This window comes from Ailuropoda melanoleuca, chromosome 2, assembly GCF_002007445.2.
Source record: "Ailuropoda melanoleuca isolate Jingjing chromosome 2, ASM200744v2, whole genome shotgun sequence".
NCBI lineage: Eukaryota > Metazoa > Chordata > Mammalia > Carnivora > Ursidae > Ailuropoda > Ailuropoda melanoleuca.
Window position 1 is genome coordinate 6,713,068 of NC_048219.1, and position 19,744 is coordinate 6,732,811.

Here is a 19,744-nt window from a genome sequence, read left to right on the forward strand (position 1 = left end):
GGGAGCCCAACAGGGAACTTGATCCCAGGAGTCTGGGATCATGACCCGAGCTGAAGACAGACACCCAACCAACTGAGCCACCCATTTTTGTTATTTTTAAATGAAAATAATATGAAATATTTCCATCTTAATTTCTGAAATGATATAAATATCAATAAATATAACCCCTATAAACAAAAGCTCTTTGAGATCCTCAGTAATTTTTTTGGGAAGATTTTTATTTGAGAGAGAGAGACAGAGATAGCAAGAGAGAGCATGAATAGGGAGGAGAGGGAGAAGGACCCTGAGATCGTGACCTGAGCCCAAGGCAGACACCTAACCAACTGAGCCACACAGACACCCCTGGGATCCTCAGTAATTTTTAATAGTGTAGCGGGGTCTTGAGACTAAGAAGTTTGAGAACAACTGGTCTATAAGAGCCATGAAATAGGATGACTGGATGTCACTTGGGGACAAAGTAGGAAGTGAGAGAAGCAAGCTCAGGACCAGGAACCAAGGTGGTTCAACATTTAGAGATTGCCTGTTACTGCTCTTCCTCTATTCACGGGGACCAGAAAGAATAGGCATAGAGGTGGGAGAACATGGTATCAGGGAAGCCAAGGAGGAGGGAAAGTTCAACAGTACTGAGTTTTAATGAGTCTTTTTTTTTTTTTAGATTTTTTTAATTAATTAATTAATTTATTTTTTATGATAATTTTTATTATGTTATGTTAGTCACCATACAGTATATCCTTAGTTTTTGATGTAATGTTCCATGATTCATTATTTGCGTATAAAACCCAGTGCACCATGCAATACGTGCCCTCCTTAATACCCATCACTGGCCTGTCCCAATCCTCCACCGCCCTCCCCTCTGAAGCCCTCATGAATTTTAGAGTCTTAACTCCCAAAAGGCTGTCTTCCCTCTTTCCTAGTTTGAGGTTGGTGGGGATATCTTTTTGTGACTGTCCCCCCTGACAAATAGTGATTAAGATACCATTATGAGTCATATGACCTTGGTTGGATAAGTCTAACTTCCAGCACCCATTTCTTCATCAGTATAATAATACCCATGTCCTGTTTGTTAGGTTTGTGAGGAGGGATAAACAAGTTAATTTATGTAAATTACTTAGTATAGTTCTTAGCATATTGTAAGGGTCAAGTTGTATAGCGCTCAAATATTAGCTAGTATTATTGTTGTTATTTGTAGAAAGCTCTTAAAGCTTCCTAAGATGCTGATTTGATGGCATCTAACTTTTTAAAACACTTCACTGTCATTTCCTTTTCTTGTTTTATTTCCTACCCATTGTCACGTATGGAATCTGTATTAGTTAACAGCACTTCATTTCTAGCATTAGGAAGAGGTGATTATTTGGGGCTGGAGGTGAGATAAAAGAAGTAAAATCAACAGTAAAAGTTCCTGCCTTTTTGTGATTATTGATTATAATATTCTTTATTATCTAGGGAACATTTTTTCCTGGATTTCCTAATTTACTACTTTGTATGCTTTTAAAAAATGCAAAGGGAAACTTAATGAGAATTTTTAGGACATAGTGCTAACGTTCAGTAGATATTCACTAAACACCTGTTGGTTTGATTGGCTTTTTTTGATTTCCTGTATTAGAGTTTGCTTTTCTAATCTTATCCACATATCATTTCTCTACCTTCCAGCTTAATAATCCTGCCCTGTTTTTACTTTTTGACTTTCTAGTTTGGATTTTGAGTTCAGCCAGTCTGGTATTTGTTACCTTTCCTGTATATGTAGAATTTATACCCACGGAGACACCTATTTAAAAAGCATCCAAGTTAACTTTGATAACTTTATTTCTTGGATATTCTTTCTATTGCATTTATCCTGCCAGTTCTGTAAGCTTCTGAAAAATCTACCTTGCAAAGCTAATTTTCTTTATTTTTCATACATTTTTCCTGAATGTTGTTTTCTAAGACTGGTTTTGATCCACCTTACCTGAATTAATTTTGTTCCTAGTTCTTTCTTCCTAATGAAGATCTGAATCAAGAAGTACATCAGTCTGTTGCATTCTTCTATTTTTTATATTAGGAAGTTGTTCTTTTTTTTTTTTTTTAAGATTTTATTTATTTATTTGACAGGATAGAGACAGTCAGCGAGAGAGGGAACACAAGCAGGGGGAGCAGGAGAGGAAGAAGCAGGCCCATAGCAGAGGAGCCTGATGTGGGGCTCGATCCCATAACGCCGGGATCACGCCCTGAGCCGAAGGCAGACGCTCAACCGCTGTGCCACCCAGGCGCCCCAGGAAGTTGTTCTTAACACTCCCACATCTTGGCACTTAAAATTTTTTTAACTAAATCATGATCTTAAAACTGCTCATTGTACTGTAATCAAAAATCAAAGTACTTAGCACAGTACTTAGCACTAGCATCTCCTCTTTGACCTGGAGGTTTGGATGGATGACATGAACGATGCTTCTTAAACGTTTTCTTCTTTAACCTAGCGTCTATTAGGTCCTTTCTTTTTTTATTTACTTATTTTTAATTAGATAAACATTCATATAGTTCTAATTTTAAAAGTTTAAAAGATCGTCTCCTTCCCATTCTTTCCCAGCTATCTAATTTATTTCCCTGGAATCAACTAGTCAGTTATAGTATGATTCCAGAGAAATTTTATGCATAAAATTCTCACCCTTTTTCACAAATATTAGCTTAACATATTTACTGCTTTGTACCTTAAGTTTTTGAGTTTAAAAATATTTTACGATTTTAGTATATCAGTACATAAAGATATTTCTAATTTCTAATTCTTTCATGGCTTCAGAGTAATTTATTTAAACTGTCCCTGTTGGCAGACATGTAGATTACTTACAGTCTTTTGTACATACATTATTCTTTGCAATATCATTGGCACATACTGGTGTCTATCTATAGGATAAAAACCTATGAGTGGAATTAGTAGGTCAGAGAGTACATGCATTTGTAATTTTTAGATAATTATTATCAAAATTACTTTTCATGGGCGCCTGGGTGGCTCAGATGGTTGAGTGTCTGCCTTGGGCTCAGATCACAATCCCACGGTCCTGGGATCGAGCCCTGCATCGGACTCCCTGCTCAGCAGGGAGCCTGCTTCTCCCTCTCCCTCTACTGTTCTCCCTGCTTGTGCTCTCTCACTCTCTCAGTCAAATAAATAAAATCTTCAAAAACAAACAAAAAAACCCAAAGGGGCGCCTGGGTGGCTCAGTCGTTAAGAGTCTGCCTTTGGCTCAGGGTGTGATCCTGACATTCTGGGATCGAGCCTCACATCAGGCTCCTCCGCTGGGAGCCTGCTTCTTCCTCTCCCACTCCCCCTGCTTGTGTTCCCTCTTTCTCTCTCTCTCTCTCTGTCAAATAAATAAATAAATCTGGAAAAAAAAACCAAACAAAATTCTCTTTCATGGAGTTTGTACCAAATTATACTGCTTTTACACTCCTTCATTCTTACAGCAATACTCAGCAAATGTTTGTTCTCTCTCCAACCCCAATCTCTACTCCTCCATGTGTCCCCCATTATTCTGAGAAGTTTCACAAATGAGTGAAACTTGATGGGCTGTAGAGATCACAGCTTAGTTTCCTAAAAGAAATGTAGTCTACATTGATGCCTGAGAGATGGATAGGAGGAGGTAGATCAGGGGATTGATGGGAGAGAAAAAGTGCTAGGTTGGGAGAACAGCATATGAGTGATGCTAGAGAGAGTAGAGAGTACTCAGTTCAGGAGAACAGGTGGTCACAAAATACAAGTGGGAGAAGGATGACAGATGAGGTTGGTGAGATGAGTGTGGGTGAAATGGTCCTAATAAAAGACATTGTAAACTATGTTGAAGACTGTGGACTTCATCCTAAGGTCAGTGGAGAACCACTGAATGGTTTTTACAGTAGGAGCAATACAATCAGATTAAGCTTTAAAAAAAATTTATCTTGGCTTCAAAATGAAGATTGCATAGGTTTAAATATAGCCAGACTAGGGGCGCCTAGGTGGCTCAGTCAGTTAAGCATCTGACTCTTGGTTCCTGCTCAGGTCATGATATCGTAGGCTGTGGCTGTGGGATCGAACCTCACTTCGGGCTCCATCACAGTGTGGGCTTGGGATTCTCTTTCTCCTCTCGCTCTGTCCCTCCCTCTGCTCGTGCACATGCATGATCTCTCTAATATAAATAAATCAATCTTTAAAAAATAAGAAAGAGAAGAAAAGAAAAGAAAAAAGAAAAAGCCAGACCAGTTAAGGGGCTGTGGCAGTGATTCAGGAAGAGGTGATGGGTTACCTGATCCTAGATAATGGTAATGTAGAGAGACATCAGTGAATCTGAAAGATATTTAAGAGATAGAATAAACAGAATTCTTGGTGACTTGATGTGAAAAGTTAGGGAAAGAGAGGATTCAAGGGTGAAGGTTAAGTTTCTGACTTGACTGGCAGAGTGAATGATAATGATAGTATCATTCACTAAGTTAGGGAAGCACTGGAAAAGGAATAGGTTTGAGGGGAAAGATAAGCTCAATATGGATCTTCAGGAGCTGTATGTTGTGTGTTATCTAGTGCTTTCTGGATAGGTAGTTGGAATACTTGGGTCTGAGCTTAAGATAGAGGTACACACTGGAGATGTTGATTTGGGAGCAGTTAACAGCATAGAGAGGAACAATGAAAGAATTGTAATTGCCTTTGGGGAATGTGTAGAGTGGGAAGAAAGCCTAGGATAGAGACATAAAGAAGACCAACGTAAGGGCCACATGAACAAGGAAGAATATGCAAAGGGTACCAAGAAAGAGTAACTAGAGGAGGAGTAAGGAAAACAGAGAGAGATGGTGATGCCACAGAACCCGGAAGAAGAAAGTTTCATTGAGGAGGAAGTGGTCAGCACTAACAAATCCTGCCAGGGTCCAAGTAAGATAAGGATTAAGAAGTGTCCATTGATTTAGGGCAAGGAAGCTACAGTAGTAGTAGCCTTGGCAAGAGCCATTTTTGTGGTGTGTGGTATGGATGATAAAAGTGGGTTGAGGAAATAATGGGAAGTAAGGAAGTGAAAGTATTGAGTACAGGCTACTCTTTCAGTCTGGCTATGAAGGGGAAGAGAAATGGAAGGCCATAGCTAGATGTGGATTTGGCATCAAGGAAGTACTTTTCTAGATTAGAGGAACTATGCTTGTTTAATTCGAAGGGGAAGGAATCAGTGGAGAAGAGGAAAGTTAAAGATACAGGAGAGCTAGAATATCATTCAGCGTTGGGGTTTTGTCATGGATTCTTAGGGAAATTGGGAAGTAAAGACATGAGGCAGCTTGTAAAGAGAAGATAGAGGGGTTGACTGGACTTGGAGGATTTTTTGAAGATGAAGAATCAGTGAGGCAAGACTTGAGATTTTATGTATGTATATATACACACACTCTCTTTTCACTTAGCAATATATCTTGGAAATCACGTATCAGTTCATAGAGTCCTTTTTCATAGTTGTGTAATACTGTATTATGTAGATGAGCCAAGATTTACTCAGTGAGTATCCCATGTATGGACTCTTCGAGTTGTTTCTAATAGTTACAATTACAACGATACCATAATGAATAACCTTACGTATATGTATTTTAGTATTGCTGGAGTTGTACCTTTAGAGTAAAAATCTAGAATTAGGAGTGCTGGCCAAAGGGTAAATGCATATGTGATTTTGTTAGACATTGCACAAGAGTTGCACCATTTTGCCTTTCCCATCGTAGTGCATGAGAATGCCTGCTTCTCCACAACTCAGCAACAGACTGTGGTTAAGCTTTGGAATTTTTTTTACCTTTTTTTTTTTTTTTAACCATTCTAACAGATGAAAAATGGTATCTCAATATAGTTTTAGGTTACATTTCTCTTATGAATGAAATTGAATATCTTTTCCATATGTTTAAGGGCTATAAATTTTTGCCGACTTTGGTGTAACAAAAGAGAGGGAATAAGAATTTATATAGTTACCTACATATTTTTGCAAACACAAGCGTAGAATGGATAAGCAGAAACTAATGAAATTGGTCACCTCTAGCAGTTGGAAGATACAGGGTGGGGAAAAGGGAGTAACCCTTTTCTGGACCTTTTTGTAGAGTTATTACTTTTAGAACCATGTTGAGGTTTTGCACATTCAAAAAGTAAAATAAAATCAGCAACAATGGGGAGGGGGATGCCAACTAACCCAAGTAATTTTTGAACACAGTACTTTGTGTATATTTTTTGACCATATGTATTTTAAAGACAAACTTTAGGGGCACCTGAGGGGCTCAGTCAGTTAGTTGTCTGCCTTTGGCTCTGGTCATGATCTCAAAGTCATAGGATCCAACCCTGCATCGGGGGAGTCTCTGCTCAGCGGGGAGTCTGCTTCTCCCTCTGCCTCTTCCACTGCCCCCCCCAATCGTGTGTGCGAGCTCTCTCTCTCTCTTAAATAGATGAATAAAATCTTTTTTAAAAAATGAACTCATAGTTCAACAAATACATATATATTAATATATATTTACATTTTACTTCCAGCTCTGCCTTTTGATAGGGTCCAAAAGTAATAATATTCCCCCACTAAAGAGAACCAGGGATCTTGGAAAAATAACTGATTCTAGGTCTGGGACAGGGAGTGTACGAGATGAGCCTACAACATATTCTAGCAGAAGATAAAAAAGAAATATATGAAAAATGAAAGAAACGTATCATAAGGACACAGGGGCTAGCTCAAAAGACAATCTACTGGCCAAATCTATGACAGTTTGAACGTCAGGATGAATAGTGACAGTAATGAACTAAAACCCACTAAATAAAAAATTTCTGAGTTTACACTGGTGAGAGAGAGAGAGGAAGAGAAGAAAGGAAGGGGAAGAGAGACAGAAAAGCACTTTATTCCAGTAGATTGCCGACTCCTTAAACGAAGAAACGATAGAGTTGGAAAAATCACCATTTTATAAACGTCATACTACATCATCCTAGTAATTGATTCAGACAAGAATAATCAAATAGTGAAACCATTTGAGTGGAAACGTGATGGAGGACAGGACCTTTATTTGCACAGTGTAAAAGTATTTCCTCACAGATAACAAAAGGAAAATAATAACATTATACGGGAGAAACTTGGGAGATACCACCTTAAGCAAGACAAATAGTACACGTCCACCACCTAATAATGTACACTGACGAAGACACAAGATGGCTGCGGGAGCATTTCTGCCAAATGCATTACCAAATCTAATCATGAGGAAATAATCAGACAAGTCCAAACTGAGAAACACTCCTCCAGAATAGCTCTATATTCCTTAAAAATGTCAATGCCATAAAAAACAATAAGGGCTGAGGACTGTTCCAGATTAAAGGAGATTAAAAAGAGGCTGACCACTGTGTCATCCCAGTGTGTGATCCTGGATTGAGTCCTGGATCAGGAAAATCAAAGGAACATTATCAGACAGTTGGTGACATTTTAATATGCTATATATTAAATGATAGTGATGCAAGGATATTAGTGTAAAATTTCTCAATTTTGACAAATGTGCTCTGGTTAAATAAAAGAATGATCTTGGGATGCCTCGGTGGCTCAGTTGGTGAAGCCTCCAGCTCTTGATTTTGGCTCAGGTCAAGATCTCAGGATCGGGAGATCGAGCATCATGTCGGGCCTGCTTGGGATTCTCTCTCTTTCCCTCTCCCTCTCCCCCTTCCCTGGTTTTCACGTTCTCTCTCTTCTCTGTCTCTCTCTCTCTCGAAGAAAGCAAAGGGGAAAAAAAGAGTGATCTTGTTCTTAGAAATACATACTGAAGTAGTTAAGTGTGTAAGGGGTTTTGAAGTCTGCAATTTATTCTCAAATTGTTCAGGAAAAAAGTGTGTGTGTAGTGAAAGAAGGAGCAAAAGGAAGAAGGAGTAAGCAAATATAGCAATGTTAACAATTAACAAATTAGGGGACAGGAATATATGGGTGCTTTTGTACTATTCTTGTACCTTTTTTATATGTTTGAAATTGTTTCAAAATAGAAAGTTAAGGGGTGCCTGGCTGGCTCAGTCAGAAGAGCATACAACTCTTGATCTTGGGGTTGTGAGTTCAAGCCCACATTGGGTGTAGAGATTACTTCAAAATAAACTGGTGCAGCCACTCTGGAAAACATTATGGAGTTTCCTCAAAAAAACAAAAACAGAGACAAAAAAAAAGATATTTTTGGAGAAAAACCAGCTTAAAAAAAAAAGTTAGAAATAGAACTACCCCCTGAGGGTTGCTGGAGGGGAGGGGGGGGGGATGGAGTAACTGGGTGATGGACATTAAGGAGGGCACGTGATGTAATGAGCACTGGGTAGTAACACTGAAAAATCACTGACCTCTACCTCTGAAACCAATAATACATTATATGTTAATTAATTGAATTCAAGTAAAAAAATAAAAATTAAAAAAATAATTAAATTCTAAGTACTCATTAGAGGTAAGGCAGGTAACATCTTTATGGGATAAAACCCATTCCCAGGCCAGTGCCAGGTGCCTAATTTGAGTTGCTGGAGCTAGACTGTCAATTCTATAATTAAAACATCAATATTTAGTTCTTCAAAAAAAAAAAAAAGAACACTACGACCCAGCAATTGCACTTCTGGGTATTTACCCAAAGGATACAAAAATAATGATTCAAAGGGGCACATGCACCCCGATGTTTATAGCAGCAATGTCCGCAATAGCCAAAATATGGGAAAAGTCCAGATATCTATCAACAGATGACTGGATAAAGAAGGGGTGTGTGTGTGTGGGGGGGGGTATGTACACAGTGGAATATTACTCAGCCATCAAAAAAATGAAATCATGGGACACCTGGGTGACTCTGTTGGTTAAGCATCTGCCTGTAGCTCAGGTCATGATCCTAGGATCCTGGGATCAAGCCCCACATTGGGCTCGCTGCTCAGCATGGAGCCTGCTTCTCCCTCTGCCTGCTGCTCCCCTGCTTTTGCTCATGCTCTCTTTCTCTCTGACAAATAAATAAAATCTTAAAAAAAAAACTATTAAAAAAAAAAAAAGAATGAAATCTTGCCAGTTGCAACAATGTGGATGGAACCAGAGGGCATTATGCTAAGTGAAATAAGTCAATCGGGGCGCCTGGGTGGCACAGCGGTTAAGCGTCTGCCTTCGGCTCAGGGCGTGATCCCGGCGTTATGGGATCGAGCCCCCACGTCAGGCTCCTCTGCTGTGAGCCTGCTTCTTCCTCTCCCACTCCCCCTGCTTGTGTTCCCTCTCTCGCTGGCTGTCTCTATCTCTGTCAAATAAATAAATAAAATCTTAAAAAAAAAAAAAAAGTCAATCAGAGAGAGACAAATACCATATGATTTTACTCATATGTGGAAATTAAGAAACAACATGAACATAGGGGAAAGAAAGGAAAAATAAAATAAGATAAAAACAGAGAGGGAGGAGGCGCCTGGGTGGCGCAGTCGTTAAGCGTCTGCCTTCGGCTGAGGGCGTGATCCTGGCGTTATAGGATCGAGCCCCGCATCAGGCTCCTCCGCTATGAGCCTGCTTCTTCCTCTCCCACTCCCCTTGCTTGTGTTCCCTCTCTCGCTGGCTGTCTCTATTTCTGTCAAATTAAATTAAAAAAAAAAAAAAACGAGAGGGAGACAAACCATAGACTCTTAAGGAAACAAACTGAGGGTTGCTGGAGGGGAGGTGGGCTGGGGAAGGGGTAACTGGGTGATGGGCATTAAGGAGGGCACTTGATGTAATGAGCACTGGGTGTTTGGTTGTTTTTTTTTAAGATTTTTTATTTATTTACTTGACAGAGAGACAGCCAGCGAGAGCCTGGCTCCGCTGGGAGCCTGCTTCTTCCTCTCCCACTCCCCCTGCCTGTGTTCCCTCTCTCACTGGCTGTCTCTCTCTCTGTCAAATAAATAAATAAAATCTTAAAAACAAAAATGCAACTAATGAATCACTAAATTCTACCACTGAAAGTAATAATACACCATGTGTTAACTAAATTGAATTTAAATTTAAAAAATTAAAAATTAAAATTAAATAAACTTAAAAAAAAGAAAGTTAAAAATGTTCATTAAGAAAATACAAAGAGGGGCGCCTGGGTGGCACAGCGGTTAAGCGTCTGCCTTCGGCTCAGGGCGTGATCCCGGCGTTATGGGATCGAGCCCCACATCAGGCTCCTCTGCTGTGAGCCTGCTTCTTCCTCTCCCACTCCCCCTGCTTGTGTTCCCTCTCTCGCTGGCTGTCTCTATCTCTGCCAAATGAATAAATAAAATCTTTAAAAAAAAAAAAATACAAAGAACTGGGGCGCTTGGGTGGCTCAGTCGCTAAGCGTCTGCCTTCAGCTCAGGTCATGATCCCCGGGTCCTGGGATCATGCCCCACGTCTGGCTCCCTGCTCATGGGGCCCTGCTTCTCCCCTTCCCTCTGCTGCTCCCCCTGTTGTGCTTTCTCTGTCTCGCTCTCTCTCTTAAATAAATAGATAAAAATCTTTAAAATATATGTATATAAAGAACTGGTATATTGGCAGCAACTGAGTGAGAGATCGAGAAAAGAATAACGTTAATCAGGATTAATTCTAAGATGTATGGTATATATTTTCCTTGGGCATCTTTGCTGAGCGTTCCACACCCCGCTGTAGTTACCTGTGCTGGCTCATCTTGTCTCAGTGAGCTTTAATGTCATAACTGGACAGGAGCCAAATATCCTGGGATTCCAGTTTGTAGCCTGCAGTCCTCACTTTTTGGGGGGGCACCTTTCATTTTGGGGGCACATTTCACTAGGATCTTCCAAGTCCACTTGAAAGTTTTGACCATACTTTGATCCATTCTATTTCTTCATTTGCGGGATTTCTTGACACAGTGTGCCACACGTGGTAGAGAGAGGGAGAGAAAGGAATCTCACTTTACAAATAAGGAGAATAAAATTGAGAATTTCCAAGGTCACATAAGTGGTAAAAATAAGATTAAGAAGATTTTATCAGGCCTGTCTGGCCCCACAATTTATAACTCTTTCTACCTCAACCATGTGTCTACTTTTTTAAAAAGGGTTTAGCAGCACCTGGCTGACTCAGTCAGTAGAGCATGTGATTCTTGATCTCTGGGTCATGAGGTCAAGCCCCACACTGGGTGTAGAGCTTACTTTAATTAATGGATTAGTTGGTTAGTTTATTGGTTTAACAAATAGTTTTTGGCTTGGTGGATCATTCTCTTCCCTTAGTTTTCTTAATATTTTCCTTAAATAAGTTACAAACGTTACATATCCCACCTTTACAATCTGGCTTGATTTGTTTTTTGTTCCTGTTTTGTTTCTTACATAATTTGATCATAAATTCACTAGAAACAAGTAATATCAAACTAGATTGGTTTTCTTTTTGAATATAGTTAGTAGACCAGGGAAGTTTTATAGTATAACCTTATTCTAACGAAGACTTGTCAGAGCGTTCTTTTTAATAATATCCTTATAGAGAAGTAAATTATATACCAAGTTTATTAAATAGTCACCCACAAAGAAAAACATGGAAGTGAGACCTGACTTTGTGAGAGATTTCAAGTAATATCCTTTAGATCAGGGTTCAGCAAATTATGGCCTGTGGGCCAAATCAATCCTGCCACCAGTTTGTTAGCTTATTTTTAGTTTATTTTTTATTTTATTAAAGTGTAAAATTCAGTGTGGTTTTTAGTATATTCACAAAGTTGTGCATTTTTATTGTGCCCAAAGGAAACCCTTTACCCATATTAGTAGTTACTCCCTATCCCTGGCAGCCACTAGTCTACTTTCTATCTCTGTGGATTTTCCTATTCTGGACATCTCATAAAAATGAAATCATACAATACGTGGCTTTTTTGTATCCGGCTTCTTTTACGTAGCATAAAGATTAATCCATGTTGTAGCATGAATCAGTACTTCATTCCTTTTTATAACCAAATAATGTTCTATTATATGGATGTACCACGTTTTGTTTATCCATTTGTAGTTGGTGGACATTTTAGTTGTTTCCATTTTTTAGCTATTAAGAATAATGCTGCTATGAAGAATTGTGTACAAGCTTTTGTGTGGTCATACATGTTCAGTTCCCTCAGGTATATACCTAAGAGTGGAATTGCTGGATCATATGTTTTTTGTTTGTTTTTATGTTTAATTTTTGGAGGAACTGCCAAATTGTTTTTCAAAGTGGCAGCACCGTTTTACTTTCCCAGGAGAAATGTATGAGAGAGCTAGTTTCTCCATATCCTCACCAAAACTTATTATTTTACTTTCTTATAATAACCATCCTAGTGGCTGTAGTGTGGTGCTTTATTGTGGTTTTGATTTTCATTTCTGTAATGATTAATGATTTTGAGCATCTTTTTTTTTTTTGAAGATTTTTTCATTTATTTGAGAGAGAGAGCCAAGCAAGCGAGAGAGAACATGATGGGGCAGGGAGAGTCAAAGAGAAAGGGAGAAGCAGGCTCCCCACTAAGCAGGGAACCCAGTGTGGGGCTCAATTCCAGGACCCTGGGATCATGACCTGAGCCGAAGCCTGACGTTTAACCGACTGAGCCACCCAGGCACTCCTTGAGCATCCTTTCATGTTCTTATTGGCTATTTGTATGTTTTATTTGGAGAGAAGTCTATTTAGATTCTCTGTCCAGTGTGGAGCCCAACCAACACAGGGCCTGAACTCGACCCTGAGACCAAGACCTGAGCTGAGACCAAGAGTCAAGCACTTAACCAACTGAGCCACCCAGGCACCCGTTCTTTAACCATTTTTTAATTGAGTTTTTTGTCTCTTTTATTGTTGAGCTGTAAAAATTATATATCCTGGATACTAAACCCTTATCATATATGTAATCTAAAATGGTTTTCTCCCATTCTGTCGGTTGTCCTTTCATTTTTTTGATTGCACCTTTGACACAAAAGTTTTTAATTTTAATGAAGTCCAAATTATTTTTTCCTTTTATCACTTGTGCTTTTGGTGTCATGTTTAAGAAACCATTAATCATCAATTACAGCCTCACCACCAAAAAAAAAGTGGAGGGGGGAGAAACCATTGCCTAATCCATGGTCACAAAGATTTTTTTTTTAAAGATTGATTTATTTGAGAGAGAGAGTGGTGGGAGGGGCAGAGGGAGAGGGAGAGAGTTTCCTCGAGCAGACTCCCCACTGAGCAGGGAGCACAATACCAGGCGATCCCAGGATCCTGAGATCATGACCTGAGCCGAAATCAAGAGTCAGCTGCTTAACCAACTGAGCCACTCAGGTGCCCCTTGGTCACAAAGATTTATACCCATGTTTCCTTCTAAGAGTGTCCATACGTTTTAGATCTTATATGTGGGTCCTTGATCCGTTTAGAGTTAATTTTTGTGTATGATGTGATGTAGGGGTCCAGCTTCATTCTTTTGCATGTGGATATGCAAGCCAGTGTCCTCAAAGATCTTTTAAGCTTGTTCCTAAAGCTGGATGTTGCTATCTTTTTCTAGGTTTTTTGTATCTCTCTCCTTTGTTATGGTAGAGCTTTGTCTCATGTTGCCATAGACATAGACCTGTTTTTGTTTATCCTACTGTTTATTCCCTTCTTTTCCGGTATTTTATACATAATGGGTATTGAATAAATGAATTGGTCATAGCTTAGGGTAGCAATTTAATAGCAGCAGAAAATAACCCTTTTGGAAAAGTAAGTAAATAGGAAGGAATCAGTTGTTCAAGATGTGTACCCTTTGTGAGTATCTTAGCCATGTGGGAGAGGTCTTGGCAGAGCAAGATCTGGAAGGTACACACATAGGTATACCGGGTATATGAGGGAGTATACCTGAGGACTAGTTCCCGGGATGGGGGCCAGTGTTTACCAAAGTGTGCTTACATATATTACATTATATCATTTGATCTTCACAGTGATCTCGTCAGGTTTACATTATCATCGTCCCTGTTTCTAAATGAAAGATCTGAGGTTTGGGGAATTTTTTTTTTTAAGATTTTGTTTATTTGTCAGAAGGAGAGAGAGAGCAGAAGCAGGGGGAGTGGCAGGCAGAGGGAGAAGCAGGCTCCTCCCAAGCAAGGAGCCTGATGCGGTACTCCAGTCCAGGATCCTGGGATCACGACCTGAGCGGAAGGCAGATGCTTAACCAACTGAGCCACCCTGGCATCCTGGTTTTGGGGATCTTGAGTGGACTACTCATACACCTAGGAAGAGGCCAAGCCAGAGTTGAACCCAGACAATTCTTTTCACTTTACAATTCTGATTCTCACTAACCAGCCTCAGCTGCTGCTTGTAAAAAATAAATTTGGACAAAAGGCTCTCTGGTCCCTTTGGTTATACCAGGATACACACTGACTTGTAGATTTCCTAGCTCTTTGCTTCTCTTTTTTTTTTTTTTTATTCTATTATACGCTCGTTCCTATTTTTTTTCCTCTAGAAATGAATGACTGGAACGACTTTTGTTATTTTTCCCCTGTGGATCCCACATTTTGATAGATTGCTGTCTAATAACTTGTACTTAATTATTTTCAAAGATTTTATTTATTTATTTATTTGGGAGAGAGAGAATATACACACGAATGGGGGAAGAGGGGGGAGGGACAAGCTCATCTGCAACAAATTGGAAAGTATCTCCATCACCATAGAAAGTTCTCACGGTACCCTTTCCAGTCAACCCTCCTGTCTCAGAGCAACCACTTTCTGGCTTTTGTCTCCAAAGATTAGTTTTTGCCTATTCTTTACTTAATGTAAATGGAATTAGATAGTATATTTTTGCATGTGTTTGGGTTCTCTTGCTTAGCATAATGTTTTTTGAGTTTCATCCATGTTGTTGCATGTATCTATAGTCCGTTCCTTTTCATTGCTAAGTAGTATTCCACCGTGTGGATAGACTGTATTTTATTTATCCCTTTTCTGTTGATGACCGTTGGGTTAATTCCAGTTTGGAGCTTTTACTTTTTTTTTAAGACTTTATTTTTAAGTACTCTCTATACCCAACGTGGGGCTCCACCTCACAACCCCAAGATCAAGAGTCGCACACTCCACCAACTGAGCCAACCAGGTTCTCCTGGAGAAGCATCTATGGATATTCTTATGTCAGTCTTTGTGTGGACAAATGTTTTAATTTCTTTCAAATAATTACCTAGGAATGGAATTTCTGGGTCTTGGGTAGATACAAGCTTAACTTTACATGAAACTGCCAAATAGTCTTTAAGGTGATGGTAGCAATGAGATCTCTTTTTAAATGGGCAGTAATAAGCATGACATCTGAGGTATCCAGCATAGCCAAAGAAGTACTTTGGAGTTATATTGACCTGAACTCCCAGCTGGGCTCTGATGTTTATAATTTGTGCAACCCTGGGTCAGTTATTTTGTATTGCTGAGACTTAGTCTTACCTGTGGAAAGGGAGTGATAATGAGATCATGTATATTAATACCTAGCATTCTACCTACTGGTGGCATACGAAGGTGGGGGCTGTGCTACAGGCTATAAGGGGTGCATAGTCTGTAAAGAATTTAAAAGCAGTAATAAAACCCACTAAAAGTCCATTTGCTTTTTATCACCATTGTGCACCTAAAATTCTGAACAGTGTTAGGGTAAAATACTTCTTCCTGCTTCCTCCTCCGCCCATATACCACACTACCCAGAAAATTATAAGGACTTATAGTAAATAGTAATTATAGTCAATATTTAACAAAGTTAAACAGAAATTGAGAGGTTGTAACTTGGAGTGTGAGATTTAAAACTTTTCTTGCCGGTTCTCTCTTTGTACACTTTCTGTTTCCTCTAGGTCTCTGATGTGCAAAGCTCACCCTAAATAGCAGTATTTCCAAGGGTCCGGGGAGGCACACAAAGGTCTGTTCCTCTCTAGGAGCCATATCTAAGCAGTCCCTCTTCTCACATCCTTAAAAGTTTGAGGTTTTATCCCTTTATTTTTTACTCACACTTTAGTTCTGATATGTCTTAGGCATATTTTCTTCCATTGTATTCCACAATGTAATTACATATTGTGACCATATATCTAAGCCAGCCTTAGTTATCAAGGCCAAAATAACCCCTCTTAAATACTCTGTTCCTTACAAAGTAGCTTCCCAAACAGGTGTTCTAACTTATAAAGCCCTTTATTAATACTTTTTGTCAATAGTTACTTTGTATTTTTGTAGAATCTGGTTTGAGGTTTCTATACTCTCAGTTACCCACCTGTAAGCTAGTTTTTACCACTGGAAATTAATCATAAGTATCATATTTGTCTACTCTGTCCTCTATCTTCTGTACTTTAGATGGGTTACTGATTTGAAGACAAACACAGTAATTCTAGAGGCATTCATCCATTTCTCAGACAGTACTTAAGAGCTCAGGCTCTCAAGTTAAAATCCTGCTTCCTGTCCTCACTTTAGTGGTGCCACATTAGGCAGGTCCGGTGTTTGTGGGGTTTTGTTTCTTTTTATACACCATCAAGCAATTCTCCAACACCAAATGGGTGCCCTACAATTTAACTCAATTCTGACACTATCGGTCTGGAGACAGATAGCATCACATTCATTGCACAGGTTAAGAGTTAGTCCTGTAAGACCCGGCCACCCGTTGCACCACGCCCTCTTGGAATGTGCCACTCTCCGCCAAATCTCCACATGTTTACTGATGCATAAGATCTCTGAACCCTGTTCTTTGGGTTTCTGTGGAGGCTTCATTACATAGGCATGATTGATTAAATCATTGTCCATTGGTGATCTAGTCAACCTCCAGCTCCTCTCTGACTTCTGAGGAGTGGGACTGAAAGTTCTTTTTTTTTTTTTTAAGATTTTATTTATTCATTTGAGAGAGATAGAGACAGATAGTGACAGAGGGCACAATCAGGGAGGAGAGGGAGAAGCAGGCTCCCTGCTGAGCAAGGAGCCCAGCGTGGGACTCAATCCCAGGTCCCTGCGATCATGACCTGAGCCAAAGGCAGATGCCCAACGAACTGAGCCACCCAGTGGCCCCGGGACTGAAAGTTCTAACCCTCCAATCATGTGGTTGGTTCCTCTGGCAACCAGCCCCCATCCTTAGGTGCTTTCCAAAAATCACTTCATTTACATAAACTCAGGTGTGGTTGAAAGGAATTTGTTATGAACATCAAGTTATCTTTTCCTGTGTTATCACTAGGAAATCCCAGGGGCTTTAGGGGCTCAGAAATGGGGAAGAAGACCAAATATGTATTTCTTATTATAAATTACAGGATCACAGCAGGTTACCTAATCTCTTTGAGCATTGCTTTTCTTATCTGTGAAATGAGTAGTGATACCTGTTTCATAAATAGGATAGATATAGAGTGCTGTATCAGTGTCCTATTGCTGCCATAACAAGTTACCACAGACTTAGTGGCTCAAAACAACACAAATTTATTATCTCACAATTCTGTAGATCAGAAGCCTGACCTAGGTCTCACCAAGCTAAAAGCAAGGTCTTGGCAGGGCTGTGTTCCTTCTGGAGGCTGTAGGGTAGAATCCGTTCCTTTGCAGTTCCCAGCTCCTAGAGGGTGCTGCATTTCTTGACCCAAAAGCCCCTTCTTCCATCTTCAAACCCAGCAATCACAGGACAGATCCCTTCACACACATCTCTCTAGTTCTCTGCAGCCAGGAAAGGTTCTCTGATTTTAAGGACTCGTGATCATATTGGGACCACCTGGATAATCTAGAATACTCTCCCCATTTCAAAGACCTTAACTTTAATCACATCTGCAAAGTCCCCTTTGCCACCAAACATAACATATTTATAGGTTCCAGAGGATCAGAACACAGACATCGGGGGCCATTTTTCTGCCTACCACAAGTACTTAGCACTGTGCCTTGGTCTTTGTAAGCCCTCAGGAAGTGGCGATCACTTAAGGCCTTTGGTACTCTGCAAGAGTGCAAGCTATGGATGTGACCCCAGGCATAGTGATTTACATCCTAGTAGGAAAATGAACCACTGAGGACAGAAATTACTCTGACCCAAAAAGAGTAACCAGAGCCATGTGTGGGGGTTTCAACCAAGTGCCATGGGAATGTGAGAGAGGCACAGGTCAGCAAGTGATCTGACACGTCTGAATAGAGTGCATGCACGTAAGTGCAGAACCTGGAAAGAAATGTGGTTCAACCCAGATGAGATTCTTTATAGGACAAAGGGTAAGAGGGAAGAAGGCAGAAAAAAAGCATTTCTAACCAGATAGTTGGGCGGGGGGGGGGGGGGCTAGGNGGGGGGGGGGCGGCTAGGTGGCTCAGTCAGTTAAGCCTCTGCCTTCAACTCAGGACATGATCTCAGGGTCCTAGGATCAAGCCCCACATCAGGCTCCCTGCTCAGCAGGGAGTTTGCTGCTCTCAGCCTCTGCTCCTCCCCCTACTTGTGCACACTCGCTCACTCTCTGTCTCTCTCTCCCTCAAATAAATAAATAAAATCTTAAGAAATAAAATAAACATAACCAGGTAGTTGGGGAATTAGATTTGTTCATATCTCTCAATCCTTCCCACTAGTCCTGCTGGATTCATTTGTTCATTCAGGCAACAGATATGTGCCAGGCTCTGTATCTGGCCTTGGGGATACAATGAATATAAGACACAAAGCCTGCTTTCTCAGGGCTCAGTGTGGTGAAGCAGACAATCATGTCAACACAGAGCCATAATCCAGTGTGACAGGAGGAGCCCACAAGGAAGGGTATGCCTCCTTCCCAAATTTACAGGACAAGAAAGGCGTCTTGAAGGAGGTACCCATAAGCTGGGACCTGAGTTGGAGCAATCAGTTAGCATGCTTTGGGCCACAAGTAACAGCCCAAGTCAAATGACCTTAAACAATAATGAACTGAATGTCTCACTTAACTGGAAATGCAGAAGTAGAGTAGGCATCAGTATTGGTTACTCTGATCACTCTTGCTCCATTTTTGTATGATTCCCTTTGACTGGGCTGAGAGTGGACTCACTCTCAGGCTGGCTTCCCTTGTGTGGCAATTCCAGGTGTCACATCCATACACCCAACATCCGAAAGAAGAAAGGCGTCTCTCTCATAGACTGTCTCCTGAGAATGAAGAAATTCCTTTTCCAGAAGCCTCCCAGCAGCTGTGCCCCTGGCATCTGATTGGGGTCACAGGCTTACTTCTGAGACAATCGCTGTGCCCAAGTGAATGCCATATCCAATTTGGCTAAGGCCTAAGTTCCTAAACCTATCAGTATGGCAAGGACAGTGGATTTATACTTGCTGAAACACTTGCTGAAACACAGGGAGATAAGTAAATGAAAATCTAGGTACCATTAGGAAGGAAGGAGGGTGGGAGAACAGAAAACAGTATATAGGAATGCCTAGTGACTTGTTCTTCCTTCTCCCATGTAGGACTCACTTCTGCCACTTTATACCTTCTGCTTTTCGTGGGTTCTGTTTCCTCATTGCTCTAGCTTTACCATGATTTCTCTCTGTGCATGCTTTCACCTTCAGTGTCTGTTGGTAACTGCCTCACTCTCTCCATGTTTCTTAATTCAGACCCCCAAGTTCAAGACTCTGTCCCAATTAACCTTACTATACCAGGCTCCACCTACCTGAAGTAAGCTCCAGAAGATCAGGGACTTTGTCTTCTATACTGCTGTATCCCCAGTGTCTAAACAATACCTAATATGCATGCAGTGAGTGCTTGACAAATTAAATATATGCCAAATGGTTGAAAGATCAGCCTTCTAGTTTATTGGCTGCCTTTGAGTCAGATACTCCTCTGGGCAAATTTTCTGTGGCTGAGGGGATGTCCCTGGAAGGGGACATGTCCCTTTTAGTGGTAGGAACAGAAATTTGTTTGGATCTCACTTCCACCACTTACTTTGAACTTCGGTTTACTTTTCTGCAAAATAGGATCGATGAAACCTGCCCTTTAAAA

General features: G+C 40.4%; 1 protein-coding gene across 5 annotated transcripts in view; it reads left to right on the forward strand.

Moving 5' to 3' along the window:
- Positions 1-19,744, forward strand: part of WDTC1 (WD and tetratricopeptide repeats 1) — a 68,088-nt gene that overhangs the window by 26,857 nt on the left and 21,487 nt on the right. The gene's annotated exons all lie outside the window — the stretch shown is intronic.